Source organism: Sus scrofa, chromosome 9, assembly GCF_054392235.1.
Source record: "Sus scrofa isolate SSC_HxYL_T2T_F1_AM1 chromosome 9, Sscrofa_HxYL_maternal_Yorkshire_Landrace_v2.0, whole genome shotgun sequence".
In the NCBI taxonomy this organism is placed as follows: domain Eukaryota; kingdom Metazoa; phylum Chordata; class Mammalia; order Artiodactyla; family Suidae; genus Sus; species Sus scrofa.
The window spans coordinates 120,458,870-120,474,566 of NC_139391.1; the positions used below are offsets into that span (position 1 = coordinate 120,458,870).

Below are 15,697 nucleotides of genomic sequence, written 5' to 3' on the forward strand. Positions count from 1 at the left end.
CCCTGGGACTAAGATTTACGCTGTCAGCTCCCTGGTTGTCAGGACTTCAGACCAGACTGAAGAACAACACTGGCTTTCCTGGGTCTCTAGACTGCAGACCACAGCTGATGAGACTTCTTAGCCTCTATCATCTCATAAGCCAATTTCTCATAATACATAAGTGAAGTAAATAAATACCTCTAACCTATTGGTTCTTTTTTTCTGGAGAACTTCGATTAATACACTACATATAATTTTTTTCGTGTTACTGTATTTAAATGTAAACATTTAATTTTTTGTAAATATTCGACTTAACTCTACATTTAAATATACTTTCTATCAAATCTTGAAGCTGACAATTTAGCAGAGGCTACTTAATACTCTTCTCTGTAACAACCTGCTCCCTTTTGAATTATAATTCTGAGAAAGACAAAGAGAGAGGAGGGACTGAAACTTACCCTAGATTTGTTAATGACGGCAATAAATTTGACCTTCGTCCAGGTTCTTTCTAAAATTCTGCTGTTGGCTTATGACACTCCCTTGGGATACCTCAGGGTTACAACATTCAGTGGCACTGGGGGAGGGACACGAAACAAACTGTTAAGTGAAAATTGCCATAATTTTACTGCCCCACTCTACAGCAAATGTGAATTCTGAATGTCACAACCCAAGGCAAAATATCTTGTTTCTGTGTATGCTTTGTCTTTCGTGGAAATATACGTAAGGCAAAGTAAGTAAAACAAAACAAACTAAAAACAACTTTATGGTACCTTGACCAAAGGTGATTTCTCCAATACCAATATTTCAAATGGTCCCGGTTCTTACTCCCAGAACAATGTAGCTTAGTAAAATTCAGAATGAGTGAGAAATAGGACTTTTTTTTCTAAAAGAGAGAGAGGCCAAATGTAAAAAGTAGCTGAGAAAGGAGTCCAGAAAACCGTCTGACCCAGGTGATGGAATGTCAGGTAAATTTTAAGGAATAGGAGATCCCGGTGTGGCTGACTAGTATTCATGAGGATGCAGATTCAATCCCTGGCCTTGCTCAGGGGGTTAAGGATCTGGCATTGCCATGAGCTGTGGTGTAGGTTGGAGAAGTAGTTCAGATCTGGCAGTGCTGTGGCTATGGCATAGGCCAGCAGCTATAGCTCTGATTCAACCCCTAGCCTAGGAACTTCCACATGCTGCACCAGTGGCCCTAAAAAGCAAAAAAAAAAAAAAAATTTAAGGAATATATTTGGAAGTTGAGGATCTAGAAATGATTTCTATCTTTTTTTAAAAAAAATGTCATTCATGACTTTAATTTGCTTTTGTGGTAATAGCCTCCTAATTGGCCTTACTGGCTCTTCTACTCCATCCTCTCTATTGCAAAAGTCATCTAGGGATGGTAAAATTAGTCACAAAATTCCCTTCCTATAAACCTTAACTCCTCCATGCTCTGGGGTTTAAGCTGTTTAAGCTGGTATACAAGGCTCTCACTTGTCAATCCCTTTAGCTTCATCTATGATGGGTGTTCCTCTTCTTTCACACTATCCACTGATATACTGAAACAACATTGCTTCCCCAAATGCCCAAATGGCTATTCACACCTTTGAACATAATGTTTATTTCAACTGAACCCGCTTTTTCCCTTGAGTAAATTCTTAATTATCTTTCAGGAAACAATTCAAGGGCTACTTCCTCTTAAAGTCTTCTGTGAGCCTCACAGTATTGATTAGGTTTTTTCTTGTGCTACTACAAAACTCTGTCATAATTCCTGTATCTCGTACTAGAATATATTGCATATTTATTTTTCTTGCTAAACTGCAGACTTCTGATGGCAGAAACCTTACTTAATCACTTCTTTATTCTCAGTGCACAGTAGTGCCTGGCATATAGGTCTTAATGATTGTTTGTTGGATTAATAAAAAAAGAATAATAATAAAGCCATCCTAATAGGACATAAAGTCTATATTCCAAAAGCTAAAACTATGCTGGAACACACACCAAAAAAATCATTAATGAATATAAAGAGCATGCAGGAGTAGGAAGAGAATGGAAGGATAATATCCAATTCAACGAGGAAAATGAGAAATCCTTCTAAGAGGAAGTGACATAGGATGAGTATTTAACAGATGGGTATGAATTAGTTTAATGGGTGATGCAGTAAAAGGTATTGAAGAGAGCAAAAAAAGCTTTTGCAAAAATACAATATGAGAGAACAAGGTAAGTTACTGGAAGTATGTATATATTTTTCAATATGCCCCAACTTTGTACAGAAGAGGGATGGCCTCCTACCAGGTGAGAGTCTTGGTCATCTCAAAATAGAATAGGCACCTCCTTGTCTGGTTTCTAAAGTATAGGGAGTACTTGAGCCAACCCTCAATCAACAGCCTCTATTATCACTCTTCTTTTACGATTCTGCTCAAATATCTTTCCTATGGGAAAGCTTTCTCAGCCCCCCATCCAAACTGAACTGGGTGTCCTTCTTTGTGTTTCCTGTGATTTTCCCCACCATCCCTTGACTTCCAAATGATCAGTTTATGTGCCTCGCCACCTTTTCTAGTTCTGTACTGAGCCTGACAGTCACATTTATTTTTATATTCCCTAATACCTAGCTATGTACGCTGTGTATTCTCAATCACAGCACAGAACATCTGGGGAGCTCTCAAAAAATGATATAACAATAACTGCCATTTATTGTCCACCATGTGTCTACCAAGTTTTTCTCAAGTTTTGAGGACCCAGGAACTACTGAATGGGAATTCAAACCATAAGGAATCAAATAAATGCTCATTACTGTCAATCTTATTACCAGTGATATTAAGAAATATTTTAAACTCAGTTGCTATTATAAAAACTCAAGTGAGAACCTTTAACTCTTGATATCTAGAGTTCCTAGTATGACAAAGGGCTAGTTTTATATTCACATGTTATCCAGTTCTTTACACAGCAATGAAGAGATACAGTCACTGACTATTTCCTTTAATATAAATTAGGATCAAGAGGCATATTATTAATAATTATCCTCCATATACACTTAAGTGTGGAACAGAACTTAGACTTAATCTCCTTTATTAGCAAGGCAACACCCATTCTTTCTGCAAACATAGTGGGTATCTTGGAATTATATATCCTGAGGCACCTTTAACAGGTTACATTACAGCTTATGAAATCATCAGTAGCAAAGAGAAATATATCTTCTCTATAACATGGGATTTCAGTGATGAATAAAAGAAAAAGCTGTTGTGCACTTTTCCCTCAAATGTGTACAGCACATGTGATAAATGCTGATTCTTATTCTGCATACCAGTAGGTCCATCAAATTATGAGGGGATAAGCAATGAGATCCTGCTGTACAGCACAGGGAACTATATCTAATCACATGAAGTGGAACATGATAGAGGATAATGTGAGAAAAGGAACGTGTGTGTGTGTGTGTGTGTGTGTGTGTGTGTGTGTGTGTGTGTCTGACTGGGTCACTTTACTGTACAGCAGAAATTGACAGAACACTGTAAATAACTATAATAATTTTTTTAAATTATGAAAACAAAATACCTGCTAGATTGTACATGTAAGAGCAACCGCTCATGCACATTATGGGAAATTAATCTATTGCTGCATAATAAATTACTATAAACTTAGTGACTTAAAATAATAAACTTATTACTTTAGTTTCTGTGAATCAAGAATTACTTAAATGGTTCTGAGTGACTGTCTCTCATAAGGGTGCATTTAAGCTGCCACCCAAGGCTACAGCCATCTAAAGGCTTGACTGGGGATGATCTGCTTCCAAGATAACTCACCAGTCACTTCCCCACCAGAATGCCAAAACGACAGAATCTAACTTTCAGAGAGTAGGCAGAGGAGAACGAAGACGGACAGGAAAAGGAAGGGGAAGGAGAGGAGGTGTTCCTGTAAAGGTACATCATTCAAACAATGGCAGATTTCTCATCTAAAACTATGGAGGCCAGGGGAAATAAAATGACACAATATTTTTCAAATGCTTAAAGAAAAGAATTGTTAATTTTGAATCTGTATCTGACAAAGCTACTCTCTAGAAACAAAAGGGAAACAAAGACATCCTCATTAAAATTAAGAGAAAATAAGAGAATTTATTGCTAGCAGATTTACCCTTAAAGAATTGCTTAAAAAAATCCACAAAGAAAGAAAATAGTAACATAAGAAGGCTGCCTGCCCCTGCTAAGAGGAAAGCAGACCAGTTGAATGAGCAAAAAAAATGAAAAATACAAATGCCCATCTTTCACTTCATGAGATTCTTTAATATTCTATGGTTGATACAAAGCTAAAATACCATCTGATGTGTTCAATGTATGCAGGGAAAACATTTAAGACAGTTGTACTTAAAAGATGAAGGGGTTAAGGAGATCTCAAATGAAAGTAAGGTTTCTAGACTCCATCAGAAGTGGTAAAAAAACAACACCAGTAGACTGTTATGTGTATATACAGAAATATCTAGATATATACAACATGATATAATTTTAAAATGCCATATAGAAATCAAAATGAAACTCTAAAAACGTTCAAGTTACCCACCAGATGGCAAGCAATGAAAAAGAACAAGAAAAAAAGGGAACTAGCAAAAGACAAATAACAAAATGGCAGACTTACACCAGCTAAAAGAAAGAGGTTGGCAGAGATTTTTAAAACACAATCCAGCTATTGTCTACAAGAATTTCATTTCACACATAACATAGCAGGTTGAAGGTAAGAAAGTAGAAAAAGATATATCGTGTAAATAATCAAAAAGGAAAGCAAGAATGGCTTACTTAATACCAGAAAAAGTAGACTTAAGAGCAATGAAAATTACTAAGGACTAAAAGGGTTATAATATCATGACATTATGTAGCTACTATATTTGAAACCATGAGTGGTAGTAATAAAGGCAGCAGTCATAAACACATAGCTTTAAAATATGTGATAAGAAGTCATCTGCCATGTCACTGACGATATAGCCTTTAGCTCAGATGGTCAGAATACAACATTTACTCCCATGATTTTTTAAAAAATCCAGTTTTATATATGAAAATATATTACGTGCATGCAGCTTACTAAGTCAAATAAATTAACGATTACATATATTTACCATGTCTAGTCTAAAAAATGAATTTCCAAAAACAGACTATTTTGAAAGGGGTCTAGGACATAGGCGTAGCAGTAGATGAAATAATAATGACAGAATGGTGTGGTTTAATTAAAAGGATGACATGATCTGACTTATGTTTCACAGTGGCTGCCTGCTGAGGACAGACTGAAGGGGTTGTTAAGGGAAGAAGCAGAGAGACCAGCCAGGAGGCTACTGCAATAATCCAGTAATCCAATAGTATAATGTAATCCAGTAAAAACCCCGTAACCCAGTGGTACAACAGTGGTGCCTCAAACCTGATGATAGCAGAGGTGCTGAAAAACCGTCAGACTCTCGACATACTCTGAAAGTAAATGCAGCAAGATCTACTGACAGAACAGAGGTGTGGTATGCAAGGAAAAGAGAAGTCAAGGTTGTTTTGACTTGAGCCACTGGAAAAATTAGATTTGCCCTGTACTAAAATAGGGAAGACCAAGAGCAGCATCAGTTGAGGGGGGAATATTCAGGAGTTCAATTTTTGGTCCTGTTAAGTTGGAGAAGCCTGCTACACCTCAAAGTCAAGATGAGTACCAGCTAGATGCTAGATTCTGGAGTTCAGAGATGAGATCAGGACTGGGGTTGTAATCTGGGGAATTATTAGCATGCAGGTGACAGTTAAAGTCATGAGACTAGACAAGCTCATCCAGGGAATGACCACAAACACAGACATAGAGAGGTCCAACGACTGAGCCCTGGGGCTCCCGAATGCTTAGAAGATAGGGAGTTGAGGTGGAAGTAGAGTCTGCAACTGACAGTGAGGATAGGGGAAGAGAGATATGAAGATAAAAGATGGTACAAAATAATCATCTAGGAGAGCAGGAGAGTGAAGAGCCTAGGGAAATACATGGCGGGGCAGCATGATGGTTAAGGTAAATGATCACAAATTTAAAAAGTCAACATGGTTGTACTTTTTCCCAACCACAATGGGCTGTTCAGGGGCAGGCACAGATCAGACAGGATTAGGATTAAAGCAAGCAAATGAGAAAGCAGTGAGGGAATTAAAGGTATATAAAAGGAAGTAAAAAACAAAAACTGTTAGAAATGTTTAGGATCGGGAAGATTTCCATACAGGATATTACGGCATACTACAAAGCTATAATACATTTTTTAAATTCAGTGGCGGTGTCAGACTACACTTTTACTAGTGGAACAGAAAGGAATTTTCAGAAACACATGTAACAATTTAGTATATAATAAAAGTGGTAGGTCTAATCATTGGGGACAGCTATTTGATAAATGTTATAGGAACAAACAGCTTAACCAGCTGGAAAATACAGATAATGATTGATTCCATTAAGCACTGTCAACCAAAACAAATCACAGAGAAATTAAAGATTTAAATGTTTAAGGATTAAATAGCAGCCTTACAAGAAAATATTCATGAACATGTATAGAATGTAGGTAAGAATGTATTTTCATCTATGATATATGAATGAAAAAGATCAAGTTTCAATGTAATATTTATATTATGAATTTGGGTATATAAGTGCAAAGACTACAGCAAACTTTTAACAAGATATGTCTGGATGTTTCTATTTTGAGTAACTGTATTTGTTTCTACAAGCTTTACTGTGTTTTGCAAACTGTCTATAAGGAACACATATTACTTTTGTTTAGCTTTTATAATATTTATTATTTTTAATTAGAGAAGCAATATATAGTCGTAACAAATGAAATAATGAAGAGATGTATAAAGATAAAGTTACTAACATTTACCCCATCCTCCACCCCATCTAACTCTTTCCATTTCTAGCCACTTGAGGTAATCAAATTAACAGACTGGTGTCCATCCTTCTCCATGTTCACACTCACGCTCACACACACACACAGTTTCATAATTTTCTTTTCAAAGTATGATCATATTTATTGTTAAATACTTTGCTCAACTACTTGCTTTTTCACTATCCAAATCAATGAAAAAAAAATCTAAACTACTCACATTAAGATGCTACAGATAAACCATAATGTATACAAGCAGTCTCCTTTTGATGAAGAACTGATAACTCTAATTTGGAGTTACTGCAAAGAAAGCAATAAACACGCTTGGATTTGTATTCTTATATGTTGATGGACTAATATCTATAAAATGGAGTCCTAAAAGAATTAAAAGGTATATGTATGCTTAGTTGCAAAAGATACTGTCAGATTACTTTTTCCAATTATAGTAACTATGACAGGCAGAATTCTAAAATGACCTTCCCCTCTTCACCATGTATGCCCCTTGTAATAATCCACGGTACTATGAATGTTTCAGATCCCTCGATTATGTTATATGACCTTAAAAAAGGGAGATTTTTCCACATGGGCCTTACAGAATCACACAAGCTTTTTAAAAGCAGAGTTTCCTCCAGCTGACCATAAAAAGGGAAGTCACGGATTTGAAGCACAAGAAGACCTCAACTTGCCATTATTGGTTTGAAGATGGAGAGGGCCACATGTTAAGGAATTTGGTTACTTAAGATTGCTAAGAGTAGCCTGTGCCTGGAACCTAGCAAGGAAATAGGGACCTCAGTCCTAAAACTACAAGGAAATGAACTCTGCCAATAACCAGTGAGCTTGGAAGAACCCCAGGTAAGAACTGTGGCCCCAGCAAACACTATGATCCTGAGCAGGGAATCCAGCCATGCTATCCCTGGACTTCCAACCTACAGGCACTGTGAGATAACACGCTTGTTCCCACGCTATAGTGTGGGAACATTATAAAGCAATAGGAAATAACACAGTAAGATTCGCCCTCCTACTAGCAATGTACGAGGTGCTTATTTTCTTCATTGTCCAACCAGCATCAAAACTTAACTATATTTTTTTAATTGAGTTAATTTGTTAAGTTTTAAAAAAGATCTCATTTTTTTATGCATTTTGATAAAGAATATATTTATCTTACATCTATGTTTATTTAGATTTCCCCTTCTGTGAGTTGCCTATTAACATATTTTGACCACTATTCTGAGTCATTTGTCTAATTCTTGTCAAGGGTTTGAGCAATCCCTAAGCAGGAGTGTAGGTGTTAAACTGACTTGCTACACTTTCAAAATTTAATAGGTAAAGAAACAATAAGCTCAAATTGATTTAGAAAGTTTGTCATCAGAGTAGAGCAGGCAGCCTGAGCTCCATGTTCACATCTGTAACCTTGTCCCCAAATCCTTTGTGGGGAGAAAGGGGGCCTGTGTGGGTGCTGCACAAGAGGACCCTGTCCCAGATGATGAAGCCAGAGCTTAGGAAATTTTCAGTCTTTTCTGGGACTCCAAAAAGTCCTTTACAAACTCTGCCCCACAAACGGCTATCATCTTTATTATCCTAGTCAGGAAATAAATCTGCTTTCTGACCCAAAGGCAGACACTATCTCTAATTTCCAAAGCTATGTGCTATCTGATTTTTGAAAAGATAGTCAGGAACAAAAGCTGACATGAGATGTATAAAAACACCATGGAGAATTGCCTCATTCCATACTTTTATGAGTACATCACTCTGATGGCCCCTCCAATTAATACGATTGGTAGGATGAGACCAAATTCATTCCATTGTAAACATCTGCAGATCTCTTATGACCAGTGTTTTCTGGAAGAAGCAGGAATTACACACAAAAATTATAATCCCAAGGACACACATTATGTCCCTGGGAAGAGTGGTTTTGATTGTTAGAAAAAAAAATTTTCAATTGCTGTTCTTAAAAAACTAAATATAGAACTACCATATGATCTAGCAATCCCACCCCTGGGCATATATCCCAAGAAAACTCTAATTTGAAAAGATACATGCACCCAATGTGCACTGCAGTACTATTTACAACAGCCAAGACATGGAAGTAACCTAAGTGTCCATCAGCAGAAGGATGGATAAAGACGATGTGTGTGGTACATATATACAATGGGATCTTATTCAGCCATTAAAAAGAATGAAATAATGCCATTTACAGCAACATGAATAGACCGAGAGGTTACCATACTCAGTCAAGAAAGTCAGAGAAAAACAAATATCATATGATATTACTCATATGTAGCATCTAATAAAAATGATACAAAGGGCCTTATTTAAAAGACAGAAACAAATAGATTTCAAAACCAAGGAGGGGAGAACTGGGAGGGTGGGAATAACATATACACATACTGGATACAATAGATGATTAACAAGAACCTACTGTATAGCACAGGAAGATCTCTCTATGTAATAACATATATGGGAAAAAAAGAATGGATATATTTATATCTATGACTGACTCACTTTGCTATACACCTGAAACTAACTTAATCTAAGTCAACTATAGTCCAATAAAATTAAATTAAAAAAAATTTAAAAACAGGGGAAAAAAAAAAGGTAACTATGTTAACCTCTGCCAAAGAGAGAGCAACAAGAAAGAAGGCCAGTGACAACTGTTTTATGAAAAAACAAAACAAAAAAAAAAAAAAACCTCAATACTGGTTTACAGAAAGATTAATTAATTAATTAATCCAAATATCCCTGTCTCTGTAACTCTGCTGTCCAGTGAGTAAAACTTTTCCCTTGGAAGACACCCTTTAAAGGACAGGCTCCAGACTTCTCCCAATCATCCTATTCCTTCTCCTCTCCTCACCTCTCAACTAATATCCTCAGAGTGTATACAGTTCCTTCCAACTTGCCACGACTGGGAAAGACTCTCACACACTATGATAGCAGTCGACCCACCATAATCTTGCCCAGGAGAAAAGTACACCAAGCTGGAAAGAATGAAGGAGCAGAGAATATGTTTATGATTAGAGAGCAAAGAAGAATCACTGAATCAGAGCCTCCAGACCACAGAAAAGTAGCTGATGTCTAACCGTGTTGCATTCCTGGTTAGCTCCTGTGACCATTATTCATTTATTAAACTCAACTTGGCAAAAATTTCTTATTTTACATTTAAAATTTACCCCCAAAATTGACTATTATTGACAAGAAAACTGGCATTTACCTGAATTTTAGAAAGGGAGATTAAAACAGGCCATTGGGATAAAGGTGCAGAATCACAGAAAGAACTTGTTCACCTCTAACCTCTTTATTCCAAGAACCAGACTCCTGAGCCCCTCAGCCTCCACAGGGTACTCAGTACTGTTGCAAGAATTTTTGTAGCTGGATGTTAAGTGTGACATCTAACTGCGATGCTGTGAGAGAACACTGATTTCTAAAGGCAGCATTTCTCTCCCTTTCATACAAGGACACACAATTATAGTCCCTAAAATATGGGAAGAGCCCTACTTCTTCAGAACAAATCAGCTATCATAATAATACTTCAAATGTCCCAGATGTTTGTAAGTCCATCAGTTGGAACGAAACCTCCTCTTTGAACCTATTCAACCAGAGTGAAACTCTGCCTGCGGTAAAAAAGAAAGCAGCACATAGTTTCATGATATTCAACCTTCCACCTTCCACAGTGATGAGACAGAAACCTGTCTGGGGTGAAGAACATGGGGGAATTTGTGGCAGTTACCATCTGTCATAGATGTAACTGCACCAGAGGTGTTCTGTCCAACCAGTTTCTGATGTATCAACCATGAGAATAACCAGAAATAGGCCTAAATATAGAGCTGAAGGAAAGTGAGTCTTAAACCTAGTAGTCAGAGATTAGCATCCTACCATGACCATAATAGCTCTTCTGGCCTACTGACTCCAATTTTCAGGAGACGTTCTATTTCTAGGCCTTCTAGGAATTTCAACAGTAGAAACAAAAAATGAGGGGTAAAAGTAATAACAAGGAAGAGATACTATCAACTTACATGTAAGTTACTTAGCATAAAGCTGAAACATAGTAAGTACTTAATAAATGAACATATTAATTTCAATAATAATAGATACTAACTATGAATCAGACATTATGCTAAAACCTTTGGGGATTCATTTCATTTAACCTTCACAATCATCCTATGAAGTAAGTATTGTTATTGCCCCCATTCAACAGATCGGAAACTGAAACTCATGGACATAAAGCACCCTGACTAATGATATGTGGCTTATCAATGACAAAACTGACACTGGAGTTCCAGTCAGTCTTATTCCAAAACTCGTGTTCTTAATCATTTGGTTACATGACCAAGCTCTTAGAAAAGATTCCTAATAGAAATAGTATGATGACTATAAGAGGGACAATTACACCAAGGGAAGCATAACACCACCAAGAACCCCAGCAAGCATACAAATGTTAGCGTAGATCTGAATCCTTCTTGTATCAGACCTAAATTCTTTACCCAGTAAGATTTGCCATTGAAGAGAAATGTCATCCAAATCCTCTAAGATAACTAAAGTGGGAGACAGTAAGTCTCATTTTTATTTTCTATAGCATTCCTCAACAACCTGAAATTAACAATGTGTTCTTATGTTCTCCCACTACATGTGTCCGAAGATTTTGACTGCCTTGTTAATTAACTACTGTATCACCAGCACTTTGTACAAAGCTTGAATTGATGTTCAATTAGTTATTTAAACTAATGATTGAATGCATTTAAGTATCTCAATTCTCTTCTTCTTGATCCTTCAAAATGATGCATTTTTGGTTATCCCTAGCCTCCCTACTATTGGCAAAAAAAAAAAATTTTGTTCTTCCTTTCATATTCTGGCTAGGATACAAGACTTTAATAGCACTTGTCTTTGTCTCTTTAAATAACACTATCACCATCATTTATGTCAGTACCATGATACAAAGGTGTGAAAAAACTGCACTTAACATCTTAAGAAATCAAATATAATGCTAGAGCACAGCTAGTATATAGTGACTGTATAAATATGGAGAAACCATCTCTCTATACAAGTGTGTTCCACTTCTAATGAGGAAATGGGAGGCACAGCAAGGAGAGAAGATTTCCAGGGCACATGTCCCAGGTACCAGAAACATTCTTGAAATAAACTGATATGATGATATAATTTGGCCAGTTCATCACTAGAAGCCTCCTAAGAATGTAAGACCTGTGAAGGGGGCTGCATACAAAATAGGTTTCCTGCCCAAGGTCTGCAGGAAACATCTTAAGTAAGATCATGTTTGTAATTCATTTATGTAAAACTAAGGTGCTGTATTTCAAGATAAATTCTTACTAACACACAAGAAACATAGCAGCTGCCTGCCTTGTCAAATGGACATAAGTTGTTATTGCCAGAAATTCTCTTTTGCCCTGCCCACTGACTCAATTATTATTTGATGACTTTCAAAGTTAGCTAGTTTCCAACAGCAAATTTTAGGTCAAAAAACACAACTTCCAGTTTTCATATAAAGACTTAATGGTGACCAAGGGCAGCAGTTAACTTAATATTTCAAAATTAAATGTCTATCTACATTTTTCATCTTTCTCTTAATCTCCTAGTGACATTCAATGATGTCAGTCATTCTTCCTTTATAAAATTCTGCCCTCATAGTTTGAGGCTGTACTTCTTTCTGGTTTTTCTTCTAGTTCCTCAGGCACTCTGTTTCTTGTTTTCAGTATAGAAGAATAAAGATATAGAAGGATATATTATACACTAAGTGGAAAAATCTCAAGCTTAACATCCTGGATGTTTTGGTATAGAATCCTAGGTTTTTAATTCTATGACCTTAGGCAAGTTATTCCATGTTCCTAAGGTTAAATATCCTCACCTTCAAAATAAGAACAAGAACAGGGGAATTTGGCAGAGTGGTATATACACACCACATTTTGTTTTTATGTCATTATCGGAAATTGAATAAACACGAATATATAACTGCATTTATCAGGCAGTTACTGTATGCCCTTTTAAACTAAAAATTTCATCATCATCATTATTTAAATCAGGTTACATAACAAAGCTAAGATGACTCTATTCGCTACCCTATTCTTAGTTAGATATTTTCTGGTCACTCGAGGTGATTAATATATATACGTCAGTGGTTCTCTTCTGTTTTGGCTTGGAGTGGCAGGTGGAGGGATGGGGTGATAATAACCTCTACAGGTGACATTTATTGAATCCATTATTCATGAGATATTTGCTAAATGATTTATATACCTTATCTCATTTAATACAACAATCCTATGATGGAGTTACTAAAATTATTCCAATTTCAGAAAACAGTAAACTATGGCACAAAAAGAATGAGAATTCACCCAGTCACATAACAAACACTAAGTTGCAGAGCCAAGTGTTGTCTGACTCCAAGTCTTCTCATGTTCACGCTTCACTCCAATCCTTTTATCAACAATCTGATTTTGAAGTTCCTGTCGTGGCACAGCAGAAACAAATCCAACTAGGAACCATGAGGTTGCGGGTTTGATCCCTGGCCTCGCTCAGTGGGTTAAGGATCCGGCGTTGCTGTGGCTGTGGTGTAGGCCAGCAGCTGTAGCTCCAATTAGACCTCTAGCCTGAGAACTTCCATATGTCGCAGGTGCGGCCCTAAAAAAAGGACAAAAAAAAAAAATCCAATTTTGCTTTGTTATTCTAGAGTTAATTTCAGGATCTTAGGGCAGACGTAAACTTCTGGTTATGAATAATATGTATATGTATAATATAAGTATTAAGTTCCATAAAGTCTTAAGATTTTTTTTAACTTGAACATGTGATGATTCTTTGATTTTATGCATATAATAAATCTTACTATGGTATTAAGTGATGTGATAAAAATTTTGATATTTCACCTGCAGTCACAAACTGAGCAGCATTTGCCATTATTAAGTGATAACTGCTTTCAGAAAAACGATTTTAAGAGAGAATTGCAGGCATCAACTATGGGCAAATGCAGAAAGATCATTCAGCAACAGATCTGTCCCAGATCTATCAAGACATACTATATTGATGACCACCTTCTCTATTTAAGTTAAAGATAAGTTATTCATCTAACAATGAGTTGTAACAGGCAGTGGGGTCAAGTGAACATACTCCACTTCTGCCTTTAAAACAAATTACTCAATCAAAATACTCTATAGGGCTCTCCTGCTATAAAATAACTAGATTCTGGATGAAAGAGACCCTTGAACACGTTTCTGGGATAGCTATGAAGGCCCCAACCAACAAATCCCCCACAACACAAAACCAAAAAAAAGAGTAAGCAGAAGCCAGAATGGGAATCTGTGAGTAATAAGCAACAGACAAGATTTTTCTACAGTTTGTTCTGAAAAGCACTGAAGTTAAGTGAGAGAAACTAAAACTCAAAGTTGGCAATCTAAATCAAAGATCCCCACAAAAAGAAACCTACAAAAAGATAAAAATGGTCCCCGTTTGGTAGTGCCTCCTGATTGGTAGCAGAAACAACTGGACAAAAGCACTCCCAATGTATGACCTCAGAATCCTCATAGATTAATTTCAGCCAACTAGGAACTTTAAAGGAAATTGCTGTGTTTCCCAATCACCAAAAAGCATTGTGACTGGGGAGAAAAACAGTAAATTTAGAGGGAAAATTACTTAAAATTCTGGAATTTGGCTGATTCAGAATACAGAATAACTATGTATGCTTCTAGAAATGGAGTCACAAAAACAGCAACAATCAGGAGTTCCCGTCATGGTGCAGGGGAAATGAATCTGACTAGGAACCATGAGGTTGCAGGCTCGATCCCTGGCCTCGCTCAGCGGGTTAAATATCTGGCGCTGCCTTGAGCTATAGTGTAGGTCACAGACGCAGTTTGGATCTGGCCTTGCTGTGCGTTTGGCATAGGCCAGCAGCTGCAGCTCCGATTGGACCCCTAGCCTGGGAACCTCCATATGCCATGGGTATGGCCCTAAAAAGCAAAAAATAAATAAATTAATTAAAATAAAAAATTTTTAAAGAGTAATAATCAAAAGATTATCAAAAATGTATAGAGAGGAGTTCCCACTGTGGTGCAGTGGGCTAAGAATCTGGCATTGCCACAACTGTGGCATAAGTCGCAGATGCCACTGAGATTCAAACAGGAAAAAAACTGGGTAGAAAGATGTGAAAAATAGTACTTTTAGAAACAAAAAGTTTAACTGTTGAGGAACTTTTTAAATTAGGGAGAGAATGCAGATCACCAAAAAAGAAATGAACATTAGATCAAACTGACACTGATTTTTCAACTATTTTAATGCATATAAATGACAAAGAATTATTATCCAAAATACATGTTTTAAATTCTATAAATAAAGAGAAAAGATGGATGACCCAATGGGAGAGAAATATAAGACACATTTTTTGTTGTGTATCATTTTTGCCAACATGGTTTTAAGAAGTATTTATTTTTTGTATATCAGTAGATTTAAAAATTGTTCTGAATAATTTATTCATAATATTATATAAATATTTCTTCATTCTATTATTGACAGTCATTTAGACTGTTTCCAGTTTGGAGCTCTAATGACTAATACTCTTATGAATACTCTTGCACCTGTCTTTGGTGGAGAGAGTAAGTATTCACATATAATGGCAAATGCCCAGGAGTAGAATCACTAAGTCCTAAGTAGAAGGGTAAGTACATGTTATGTACCATCAAACAGTTTTTGGAAATAATTACACGGATTTCTTCTCCTACCAGTACTGAATGAGAATTCCAGTTGTTGTACCACCTTGCAGACACTTAGTATTGTCTCTATTTTAATTTTGGAAATTCTGGTGGCTGCAAATTAGTATCTTATTGTGGTTTTAAATTTGCATTTCTCTGATGACTAATGGTGTGCACAGTTTCATATGTTTATTGG

General features: G+C 36.4%; 1 protein-coding gene across 12 annotated transcripts in view; it reads right to left on the bottom strand.

Annotated features, from left to right (window-relative positions):
* Positions 1-15,697, bottom strand: part of TNFSF4 (TNF superfamily member 4) — a 328,053-nt gene that overhangs the window by 128,476 nt on the left and 183,880 nt on the right. For 4 of the 12 annotated variants that reach the window (XR_014814401.1, XR_002346947.2, XM_084974661.1 and 1 more), the window contains one exon: positions 438-553. The exons of the other annotated variants lie outside the window; for them this stretch is intronic. The gene's annotated coding sequence lies outside the window, so the exon portion shown is untranslated. The remainder of the gene's footprint in view (positions 1-437; positions 554-15,697) is intronic. 12 annotated transcript variants of the gene reach the window in all.